This window comes from Hyperolius riggenbachi, chromosome 7 (assembly GCF_040937935.1).
Source record: "Hyperolius riggenbachi isolate aHypRig1 chromosome 7, aHypRig1.pri, whole genome shotgun sequence".
Classification (NCBI taxonomy): Eukaryota; Metazoa; Chordata; class Amphibia; order Anura; family Hyperoliidae; genus Hyperolius; species Hyperolius riggenbachi.
Genome location: NC_090652.1, coordinates 32,354,339 through 32,366,590, shown reverse-complemented (window position 1 = coordinate 32,366,590; position 12,252 = coordinate 32,354,339). Strand labels below are relative to the sequence as shown.

The 12,252-nt window shown below is 42.1% G+C and overlaps 6 non-coding genes across 6 annotated transcripts; all 6 read left to right on the top strand.

Annotated features, from left to right (window-relative positions):
- Positions 1–891: 891 nt before the first annotated feature.
- TRNAC-GCA (transfer RNA cysteine (anticodon GCA)) lies at positions 892–963 on the top strand. Its single transcript has one exon. It is a non-coding gene; the product is annotated as a tRNA-Cys (tRNA).
- Positions 964–1,533: 570 nt separating this feature from the next.
- TRNAC-GCA (transfer RNA cysteine (anticodon GCA)) lies at positions 1,534–1,605 on the top strand. Its single transcript has one exon. It is a non-coding gene; the product is annotated as a tRNA-Cys (tRNA).
- A 572-nt stretch (positions 1,606–2,177) lies between these two features.
- TRNAC-GCA (transfer RNA cysteine (anticodon GCA)) lies at positions 2,178–2,249 on the top strand. The gene has a single exon. It is a non-coding gene; the product is annotated as a tRNA-Cys (tRNA).
- A 710-nt stretch (positions 2,250–2,959) lies between these two features.
- On the top strand, positions 2,960–3,031 carry TRNAC-GCA (transfer RNA cysteine (anticodon GCA)). Its single transcript has one exon. It is a non-coding gene; the product is annotated as a tRNA-Cys (tRNA).
- Positions 3,032–3,596: 565 nt separating this feature from the next.
- On the top strand, positions 3,597–3,668 carry TRNAY-GUA (transfer RNA tyrosine (anticodon GUA)). Its single transcript has one exon. It is a non-coding gene; the product is annotated as a tRNA-Tyr (tRNA).
- A 1,360-nt stretch (positions 3,669–5,028) lies between these two features.
- TRNAC-GCA (transfer RNA cysteine (anticodon GCA)) lies at positions 5,029–5,100 on the top strand. Its single transcript has one exon. It is a non-coding gene; the product is annotated as a tRNA-Cys (tRNA).
- Positions 5,101–12,252: the final 7,152 nt, after the last annotated feature.

Below are 12,252 nucleotides of genomic sequence, written 5' to 3'. Positions count from 1 at the left end.
ATAACTTGTTTTTGGATAAAAGATATTTCAAGCTACCTCCTCTAAATATTGATATTTTGCCGCAGCATGTGCAGGCCACACCTAGCAAAGTTTAGAATGACTCAATAAGATATTTCATTCCAAAATTATATATATATGTATGTTACCCGCTCGCTTTGTGTAGTAACACAGGCCAGCGGAGGTTAAAGTGTAGACAGAAGTAAAATTCCTGTCATTTATAGTTGATTGCATATCAATTGTAGGGCAACGCCCAGTCGTTATATCCACTGAGTCATCCTAAATTTGTCATATTGAATGGTATAGCTGACATCAGCCATTTTGATTTTTGATAGCCGCCATTTTGTTTTTCATAGCCGCCATTTTGATTTTGATAGCAGCCATTTTTGATTTTGATAGCAGCCATTTTGTCTCCAGGAATCCTGTGATAAATTGATTGACATGGCCGGTGGCCATATTTGATGACTCATAGCTCTGCATTGTATTTGAATTGACTGCTATTGGTTTAAGTTTTTGCTTATTGATAAATGCGTATAACAACAATTTGATTGTATCACTGAAATTGTATGATCCAGCTCATTGTAGGAATAACCTTACGAGTTTTGTGTTAAATCAAAAGTGCAATTTTATATCGTTTTGATATTGTAATATTTATTTGATATTAAATTGATATTTTTACAAGTTGGTCTACGTTTATTTACATGTTTAAACCAGTACTGTAAAACCTCGAAAAACGAACTCATATAGTTAGGCGTGTGTTTGTATTGTTAGCTCCTCCCATTTTTTAGGAGCTTTATATTTGTGATTTTCTAATTTTTAACTATTAATACAAACATTGACAAAACCCCGACAAGAGAAACTATTTAAAATGGTCAGAAAAGCTGAATAGAGCGTGGGGGTATAGCTCAGTGGTAGAGCATTCGACTGCAGATCGAGAGGTCCTTGGTTCAAATCCGAGTGCCCACTTGACATGATCTAGCTCTTTGCTCTTTCTCTAAACTCTTTACATAAACCAATACTCTCAAGGCAGTAATAAAGAGAACTACGTTAATGAAAATATCCCGTTATGCTGCAGAATCGTAGTAACTTGGTGAAAGTTCACATGCTCCCTCCAAGCAACCACATTTCTGAAGTGTTCTTTTCTTTACATATCCAAAGAAAATTTCTTTTTTCTTTCCATACATTTTAAAGGATCCTGCAAAAGAACAGCAAAAGCTACAAAATGTCTACAATGTAAGTCCTCCACTCAAATTAGCAAAGCAGAAGAACTTTGGGCTTTTACATCTGCTGCCAAATACACATGTGCTGGGGTCTAATGCACTTCCTGACGATTAACGCATTTCCAAGCTGCCTACAATATTAATTCAATTTGCATGCAACCTGGATTTATTACTGTCTCATTGACCATCTCTAGTCTCTAAGAGTTATCATTTAACTCTGTCCAACCTTAACAAACTCCAAGTTAACGCTTGAAATGCTTTCATGGACTACATGAGAGAAACTATTTAAAATGGTCAGAAAAGCTGAATAGAGCGTGGGGGTATAGCTCAGTGGTAGAGCATTCGACTGCAGATCGAGAGGTCCTTGGTTCAAATCCGAGTGCCCCCTTGACATGATCTAGCTCTTTGCTCTTTCTCTAATCTCTTTACATAAACCAATACTCTCAAGGCAGTAATAAAGAGAACTACAATAATCAAAATATCCTGTTATGCTGCAGAATCGTAGTAACTTGGTGAAAGTTCACATGCTCCCTCCAAGCAACCACATATCTGAAGTGTTCTTTTCTTTACATATCCAAAGTAAATTTGGTTTTTCTTTCCATACATATTTTAAAGGATCCTGCAAAAGAACAGCAAAAGCTACAAAATGTCTACAATGTAAGTCCTCCACTCAAATTAGCAAAGCAGAAGAACTTTGGGCTTCTACATCTGCTGCCAAATACACATGTGCTGGGGTCTAATGCACTTCCTGACGATTAACGCATTTCCAAGCTGCCTACAATATTAATTCAATTTGCATGCAACCTGGATTTATTACTGTCTCATTGACCATCTCTAGTCTCTAAGAGTTATCATTTAACTCTGTCCAACCTTAACAAACTCCAAGCTAACGCTTGAAATGTTTTCATGAACTACATGAGAGAAACTATTTAAAATGGTCAGAAAAGCTGAACAGAGCGTGGGGGTATAGCTCAGTGGTAGAGCATTCGACTGCAGATCGAGAGGTCCTTGGTTCAAATCCGAGTGCCCCCTTGACATGATCTATCTCTTATCTCTTTACATAAACCAATACTCTCAAGGCAGTAATAAAGAGAACTACAATAATCAAAATATCCCGTTATGCTGCAGAATCGTAGTAACTTGGTGAAAGTTCACATGCTCCCTCCAAGAAACCACATTTCTGAAGTGTTCTTTTCTTTACATATCCAAAGTAAATTTGGTTTTTCTTTCCATACGTATTTTAAAGGATCCTGCAAATGAACAGCAAAAGCTACAAAATGTCTACAATGTAAGTCCTCCACTCAAATTAGCAAAGCAGAAGAACTTTGGGCTTCTACATCTGCTGCCAAATACACATGTGCTGGGGTCTAATGCAGTGGCAGAAATGGCAACTGCAGAATGAGAAGTTTCTGGGTCTGACGAAAGTGTCTCTTGCGGCCATGGTCCGTAACATGCTCATCATTCTAGCTTTCATGCAGATTATTATGCAAATTGTGAGCGTCATGGAAGTGGGACATTCAAATACACTTCCTGACGATTAATGCATTTCCAAGCTGCCTACAATATTAGTTCAATTTGCATGCAACCTGGATTTATTACTGTCTCATTGACTATCTCTAGTCTCTAAGAGTTATCATTTAACTCTGTACAACCTTAACAAACTCCAAGTTAACGCTTGAATTGCTTTCATGGACTACATGAGAGAAACTATTTAAAATGGTCAGAAAAGCTGACCAGAGTGTGGGGGTATAGCTCAGTGGTAGAGCATTCGTCTGCAGATCGAGAGGTCCTTGGTTCAAATCCGAGTGCCCCCTTGACATGATCTAGCTCGTTCTCTAAACTCTTTACATAAACCAATACTCTCAAGGCAGTAATAAAGAGAACTACGTTAATCAAAATATCCCGTTATGCTGCAGAATCGTAGTAACTTGGTGAAAGTTCACATGCTCCCTTCAAGCAACCACATTTCTGAAGTGTTTTTTTCTTTACATATCCAAAGTAAATTTGTTTTTTCTTTCCATACGTATTTTAAAGGATCCTGCAAAAGAACAGCAAAAGCTACAAAATGTCTACAATGTAAGTCCTCCACTCAAATTAGCAAAGCAGAAGAACTTTGGGCTTCTACATCTGCTGCCAAATTCACATGTGCTGGGGTCTAATGCACTTCCTGACGATTAACGCATTTCCAAGCTGCCTACAATATTAATTCAATTTGCATGCAACCTGGATTTATTACTGTCTCATTGACCATCTCTAGTCTCTAAGAGTTATCATTTAACTCTGTCCAACCTTAACAAACTCCAAGTTAACGCTTGAAATGTTTTCATGGACTACATGAGAGAAACTATTTAAAATGGTCAGAAAAGCTGAACAGAGCGTGGGGGTATAGCTCAGTGGTAGAGCATTCGACTGTAGATCGAGAGGTCCTTGGTTCAAATCCGAGTGCCCCCTTGACATGATCTAGCTCTTTCTCTAATCTCTTTACATAAACCAATACTCTCAAGGCAGTAATAAAGAGAACTACAATAATCAAAATATCCCGTTATGCTGCAGAATCGTAGTAACTTGGTGAAAGTTCACATGCTCCCTCCAAGCAACCACATATCTTAAGTGTTCTTTTCTTTACATATCCAAAGTACATTTGGTTTTCCTTTCCATACGTATTTTAAAGGATCCTGCAAATGAACAGCAAAAGCTACAAAATGTCTACAATGTAAGTCCTCCACTCAAATTAGCAAAGCAGACGAACTTTGGGCTTCTACATCTGCTGCCAAATACACATGTGCTGGGGTCTAATGCAGTGGCAGAAATGGCAACTGCAGAATGAGAAGTTTCTGGGTCTGACGAAAGTGTCTCTTGCGGCCATGGTCCGTAACATGCTCATCATTCTAGCTTTCATGCAGATTATTATGCAAATTGTGAGCGTCATAGAAGTGGGACATTCAAATACACTTCCTGACGATTAACGCATTTCCAAGCTGCCTACAATATTAATTCAATTTGCATGCAACCTGGATTTATTACTGTCTCATTGACCATCTCTAGTCTCTAAGAGTTATCATTTAACTCTGTCCAACCCTAACAAACTCCAAGTTAACGCTTGAAATGCTTTCATGGACTACATGAGAGAAACTATTTAAAATGGTCAGAAAAGCTGAATAGAGCGTAGGGGTATAGCTCAGTGGTAGAGCATTCGACTGCAGATTGAGAGGTCCTTGGTTCAAATCTGAGTGCCCACTTGACATGATCTAGCTCTTTGCTCTTTCTCTAAACTCTTTACATAAACCAATACTCTCAAGGCAGTAATAAAGAGAACTACGTTAATGAAAATATCCCGTTATGCTGCAGAATCGTAGTAACTTGGTGAAAGTTCACATGCTCCCTCCAAGCAACCACATTTCTGAAGTGTTCTTTTCTTTACATATCCAAAGTAAATTTCTTTTTTCTTTCCATACATATTTTAAAGGATCCTGCAAAAGAACAGCAAAAGCTACAAAATGTCTACAATGTAAGTCCTCCACTCAAATTAGCAAAGCAGAAGAACTTTTGGCTTCTACATCTGCTGCCAAATACACATGTGCTGGGGTCTAATGCACTTCCTGACGATTAACGCATTTCCAAGCTGCCTACAATATTAATTCAATTTGCATGCAACCTGGATTTATTACTGTCTCATTGACCATCTGTAGTCTCTAAGAGTTATCATTTAACTCTGTCCAACCTTAACAAACTCCAAGTTAACGCTTGAAATGCTTTCATGGACTACATGAGAGAAACTATTTAAAATGGTCAGAAAAGCTGAATAGAGCGTGGGGGTATAGCTCAGTGGTAGAGCATTCGACTGCAGATCGAGAGGTCTTTGGTTCAAATCCGAGTGCCCCCTTGACATGATCTATCTCCTATCTCTTTACATAAACCAATACTCTCAAGGCAGTAATAAAGACAACTACAATAATCAAAATATCCTGTTATGCTGCAGAATCGTAGTAACTTGGTGAAAGTTCACATGCTCCCTCCAAGCAACCACATTTCTGAAGTGTTCTTTTCTTTACATATCCAAAGTAAATTTGGTTTTTCTTTCCATACGTATTTTAAAGGATCCTGCAAAAGAACAGCAAAAGCTACAAAATGTCTACAATGTAAGTCCTCCACTCAAATTAGCAAAGCAGAAGAACTTTGGGCTTCTACATCTGCTGCCAAATACACATGTGCTGGGGTCTAATGCACTTCCTGACGATTAACGCATTTCCAAGCTGCCTACAATATTAATTCAATTTGCATGCAACCTGGATTTATTACTGTCTCATTGACCATCTCTAGTCTCTAAGAGTTATCATTTAACTCTGTCCAACCTTAACAAACTCCAAGTTAACGCTTGAAATGCTTTCATGGACTACATGAGAGAAACTATTTAACCACTTCCCGACCGCCGTATATACAATTGGCGGCCGGGAAGTGGACGCCGCAAGGACCGCCGTATTGACAATTGGCGGCGGTCCTTGTATGGGCATGGGCGGAGCGATCGCGTCATCCGTGACGCGATCCTCCGCCTCCGCCTGGCGCCGCTCACCCGCCGCAACATCCCGCCGGCCATACGGAAGCGCCGGCGGGATGTTAACCCGACGATCGCCGCATACAAAGTGTATAATACACTTTGTAATGTTTACAAAGTGTATTATACAGGCTGCCTCCTGCCCTGGTGGTCCCAATGTCCGAGGGACCACCAGGGCAGGCTGCAGCCACCCTAGTCTGCACCAAGCACACTGATTTTCCCCCCCCCTGCCCTAGATCGCCCACAGCACCCATCAGACCCCCCCCCCTGCCCACCCCCCAGACCCTTGTTTGCACCCGACATCAGATCACCTCCCAAATCCATTGTTTACATCTATTCTCTCCTCTAAACACCCACTAATTACCCATCAATCACCCATCAATCACCCCCTATCATCACCTGTCACTTTTACCTATCAGATCAGACCCTAATCTGCCCCTTGCGGGCACCCAATCACCCGCCCACACGCTCAGATTGCCCTCTGACCCCCCCTTATCAATTCACCAGTGCATTAATTACATCTGTTCTTCCCTGTAATAACCCACTGATCACCTGTCAATCACCTGCCAATCACCTATCACCCATCAATCATCCCCTGTCACTGCCACCCAACAATCAGCCCCTAACCTGCCCCTTGCGGGCAAACTGATCACCCACCCACACCAATAGATCGCCCGCAGATCCGACATCAGATCACCACCCAAGCGCAGTGTTTCCATCTATTCTCTCCTCTAAACACCCACTAATTACCCATCAATCACCCCCTATCACCACCTGTCACTGTTACCCATCAGATCAGACCCTAACCTGCCCCTTGCGGGCACCCAATCGCCCGCCTACATGCTCAGATTGCCCTCAGACCCCCCCTTATCAATTCGCCAGTGCAATATTTACATCTGTTCTCCCCTGTAATAACCCACTGATTACCTGTCAATCACCTATCAATCACCCATCATTTACCCCCTGTCACTGCCACCCATCAATCACCCCCTGTCACTGCCGCCCATCAATCACCCGTTGTCACTGCCACCCATCAATCAGCCCCTAACCTGCCCCTTGCGGGCAATCTGATCACCCACCAACACCAATAGATCGCCCGCAGATCCGACGTCCGATCACCTCCCAAGTGCAGTGTTTACATCTGTTCTCTACCCTAAACACCCACTAATTACCCATCAATCACCCCCTGTCACTGCTACCTATCAGATTAGACCCCTATCTGCCCCTAGGGCACTCAATCACCCGCCCACACCCTCAGACCCCAGCCCTGATCACCTCGCCAGTGCATTGCTTGCATCTATTCCCCCCTCTAATCACACCTTGAGACACCCATCAATCACCTCCTGTCACCCCCTAGCACACCTACCCATCAGATCAGGCCCCAATTTGCCCCGTGTGGGCTCCTGATCACTCGGCCAAACCCTCAGATCCCCCTCAGACCCCCTTCCGATCACCTCCCCAGTGCATTGATTGCATCTATTTTCCCCTCTAACCACCCCCTGAGACACTGTGATGAAACGCGGAAAAGCCGCTGTCTCTCAAGGCGAGGCGGCTGTTTCCGCGTCCAGCATTGCGTCACAACGCGGAAAAAACGCCGCATGCCGCTTAGGCAGAGCGGCGGAATCCGCATTGGAGGCGGCTCCCGCACTCAGTTCACTGGATACATTGCAAGACAGTACTGGTGTGGCTGGGACTGATAGTCCACCAAGATTCAGACTTACACGCGCGCGAGCACAGAGGCAGAGTTTAAATAGCAGTTAGAAGGGTGTCGGCTGACCAGCTGGGTCAGCTGACAAATTCCACTGCTCTCATTGGACCAGCAATTAGGGAGGTCCTGGAAAGGTCCTAGAGTATATATACTGCTGGTTGTTCACTTGCTCTTTGTCTGGCGTGCGATCACATATGTGGGAGCACCCAGATCCGTAGTCAGATCCGTTAGTGTGCCGGGACCAGCTGGAGCTGTAATCCTACACTAAGATAGATTCTGTTGATAGCTAAAGTACTAGTTTGATTGTGATTATCTGTTATGACTTCCTGCCTGCCTTGACTATCCTCCTGAACTCTGATCTTGTACCTCGATATTTCTGATACTCTGTTGCCGAACCCCGGCTCGTTCCTTGACTCTGCTTCTGCCTCCTGATTTTGTACCCCGATATTTCTGATACCCCGTTGCTGAACCCTGCCTGTACTTTGACTCTGCCTTTGCCTCCTGATCCTGTACTTTATCTGTCCGTGTGTGTACGACCTGGCTTGTCCGACCTCGAGAACCGACCTTACCGTTAGAGGCGGTTCCTCGCTCTGTTAGCGATCCTTCCTCCTGAGGGTCACTTTCAGATATACCTTCCTACTGTCAGTCTGACTCCTCCCGTCTTGGAGAGCTCAGGTCTGCGGAAGGAATCTGTGCAGTACTCCTTGCTGCATTGAGGCCTTGTCCTCTAAGTGTTACAGTTACACCAAACACTACACTCTACTCAGGTGAACGGAGGTTAGTTTGTATATCGGATTATCGGTGAGACTGCAGATCACTTATAATCTGGTATATATCTGTATTTCCGGTGATACTGCAGATCACCGGTAATCAGATACTCTCTGCGCCCACCAATCGTTACAGACACCCATCAATCACCTCCTGTCACCCCCCTAGCACTCCTATCCATCAGATCAGGCCCAATACAACCTGTCATCTAAAAGGCCACCCTGCTTATGACCGGTTCCACAAAATTCGCCCCCTCATAGACCACCTGTCATCAAAATTTGCAGATGCTTATACCCCTGAACAGTCATTTTGAGACATTTGGTTTCCAGACTACTCACGGTTTTGGGCCTGTAAAATGCCAGGGCGGTATAGGAACCCCACAAGTGACCCCATTTTAGAAAAAAAGACACCCCAAGGTATTCTGTTAGGTGTATGACGAGTTCATAGAAGATTTTATTTTTTGTCAAAAGTTAGCGGAAATTGATTTTTATTGGTTTTTTTTCACAAAGTGTCATTTTTCACTAACTTGTGACAAAAAATAAAATCTTCTATGAACTCGCCATACACCTAACGGAATACCTTGGGGTGTCTTCTTTCTAAAATGGGGTCACTTGTGGGGTTCCTATACTGCCCTTGCATTTTAGGGGCCCTAAACCGCGAGGAGTAGTCTAGAAAACAAATGCCTCAAAATGACCTGTGAATAGGACGTTGGGCCCCTTAGCGCACCTAGGCTGCAAAAAAGTGTCACACATGTGGTACCGCCGTACTCAGGAAAAGTAGTATAATGTGTTTTGGGGTGTATTTTTACACATACCCATGCTGGGTGGGAGAAATTTCTATGTAAATGGACAACTGTGTGTAAAAAAATCAAACAATTGTCATTTACAGAGATATTTCTCCCACTTAGCATGGGTATGTGTAAAAATACACCCCAAAACGCATTATACTACTTCTCCTGAGTACGGCGGTACCACATGTGTGGCACTTTTTTTTACACCCTAAGTACGCTAAGGGGCCCAAAGTCCAATGAGTACCTTTAGGATTTCGCATCTCATTTTGCGACATTTGGTTTCAAGACTACTCCTCACGGTTTAGGGCCCCTAAAATGCCAGGGCAGTATAGGAACCCCACAAATGACCCCATTCTAGAAAGAAGACACCCAAAGGTATTCCGTACGGAGTATGGTGAGTTCATAGAAGATTTTATTTTTTGTCACAAGTTAGCGGAAAATGACACTTTGTGAAAAAAAAAAACAATTAAAATCAATTTCCGCTAACTTGTGACAAAAAAATAAAAACTTCTATGAACTCACCATACTCCTAACGGAATACCTTGGGGTGTCTTCTTTCTAAAATGGGGTCATTAGTGGGGTTCCTATACTGCCCTGGCATTTTAGGGGCCCTAAACCGTGAGGAGTAGTCTGGAAACAAAAATGACCTGTGAAATCCTAAAGGTACTCATTGGACTTTGGGCCCCTTAGTGCAGTTAGGGTGCAAAAAAGTGCCACACATGTGGTATCGCCGTACTCGGGAGAAGTAGTATAATGTGTTTTGGGGTGTATTTTTACACATACCCATGCTGGGTGGGAGAAATACTTCTGTAAATGACAATCTTTTGATTTTTTTACACACAATTGTCCATTTACAGAGGTATTTCTCCCCCCAGCATGGGTATGTGTAAAAATACACCCCAAAACACATTGTACTACTTCTCCCGAGTATGGCGATACCACATGTGTGGCACTTTTTTGCACCCTAACTGCGCTAAAGGGCCCAAAGTCCAATGAGTACCTTTAGGATTTTACAGGTCATTTTGAGAAATTTCGTTTCAAGACTACTCCTCACGGTTTAGGGCCCCTAAAATGCCAGGGCAGTATAGGAACCCCACAAATGACCCCATTTTAGAAAGAAGACACCCCAAGGTATTCCGTTAGTAGTATGGCGAGTTCATAGAAGATTTTATTTTTTGTCACAAGTTAGCGGAAATTGATTTTAATTGTGTTTTTTTACAAAGTGTCATTTTCCGCTAACTTTTGACAAAAAATAAAATCTTCTATGAACTCACCATACTCCTAACGGAATACCTTGGGGTGTCTTCTTTCTAAAATGGGGTCATTTGTGGGGTTCCTATACTGCCCTGGCATTTTAGGGGCCCTAAACCGTGAGGAGTAGTCTTGAAACGAAATTTCTCAAAATGACCTGTGAAATCCTAAAGGTACTCATTGGACTTTGGGCCCTTTAGCACAGTTAGGGTGCAAAAAAGTGCCACACATGTGGTATCGCCGTACTCAGGAGAAGTAGTATAATGTGTTTTGTGGTGTATTTTTACACATACCCATGCTGAGTGGGAGAAAGATCTCTGTAAATGGACAATTGTGTGTGTAAAAAAAATTAACAAATTGTCATTTACAGAGATATTTCTCCCACCCAGCATGGGTATGTGTAAAAATACACCCCAAAACACATTATACTACTTCTCCTGAGTACGGCAATACCACATGTGTGGCACTTTTTTGCAGCCTAACTGCGCTAAGGGGTCCAAAGTCCAATGAGCACCTTTAGGCTTTACAGGGGTGCTTACAATTTAGCACCCCTCAAAATGTCAGGACAGTAAACACACCCCACAAATGACCCCATTTTGGAAAGTAGACCCTTCAAGGTATTCAGAGAGGGGCATGGTGAGTCCGTGGCAGATTTCATTTTTTTTTTTTGTCGCAAGTTAGAAGAAATGGAAACTTTTTTTTTTTTTTTTTTTTCACAAAGTGTCATTTTCCGCTTACTTGTGACAAAAAATAATATCTTCTATGAACTCACTATGCCTCTCAGTGAATACTTTGGGATGTCTTCTTTCCAAAATGGGGTAATTTGGGGGGTATTTATACTATCCTGGAATTCTAGCCCCTCATGAAACATGACAGGGGGTCAGAAAAGTCATAGATGCTTGAAAATGAGAAAATTCACTTTTTGCACCATAGTTTGTAAACGCTATAACTTTTACCCAAACCAATAAATATACACTGAATGGGTTTTTTTTAATCAAAAACATGTTTGTCCACATTTTTCGCGCTGCATGTATACAGAAATTTTACTTTATTTGAAAAATGTCAGCACAGAAAGTTAAAAAAATCATTTTTTTGCCAAAATTCATGTCTTTTTTGATGAATATAATAAAAAGTAAAAATCGCAGGAGCAATCAAATAGCACCAAAAGAAAGCTTTATTAGTGACAAGAAAAGGAGCCAAAATTCATTTAGGTGGTAGGTTGTATGAGCGAGCAATAAACCGTGAAAGCTGCAGTGGTCTGAATGGAAAAAAAGTGGTCGGTCCTTAAGGGGTAGAAAGCCCTAGGTCCTCAAGTGGTTAAAATGGTCAGAAAAGCTGAATAGAGCGTAGGGGTATAGCTCAGTGGTAGAGCATTCGACTGCAGATCGAGAGGTCCTTGGTTCAAATCTGAGTGCCCACTTGACATGATCTAGCTCTTTGCTCTTTCTCTAAACTCTTTACATAAACCAATACTCTCAAGGCAGTAATAAAGAGAACTACGTTAATGAAAATATCCCGTTATGCTGCAGAATCGTAGTAACTTGGTGAAAGTTCACATGCTCCCTCCAAGCAACCACATTTCTGAAGTGTTCTTTTCTTTACATATCCAAAGTAAATTTCTTTTTTCTTTCCATACATATTTTAAAGGATCCTGCAAAAGAACAGCAAAAGCTACAAAATGTCTACAATGTAAGTCCTCCACTCAAATTAGCAAAGCAGAAGAACTTTGGGCTTCTACATCTGCTGCCAAATACACATGTGCTGGGGTCTAATGCACTTCCTGACGATTAACGCATTTCCAAGCTGCCTACAATATTAATTCAATTTGCATGCAACCTGGATTTATTACTGTCTCATTGACCATCTCTAGTCTCTAAGAGTTATCATTTAACTCTGTCCAACCTTAACAAACTCCAAGTTAACGCTTGAAATGCTTTCATGGACTACATGAGAGAAACTATTTAAA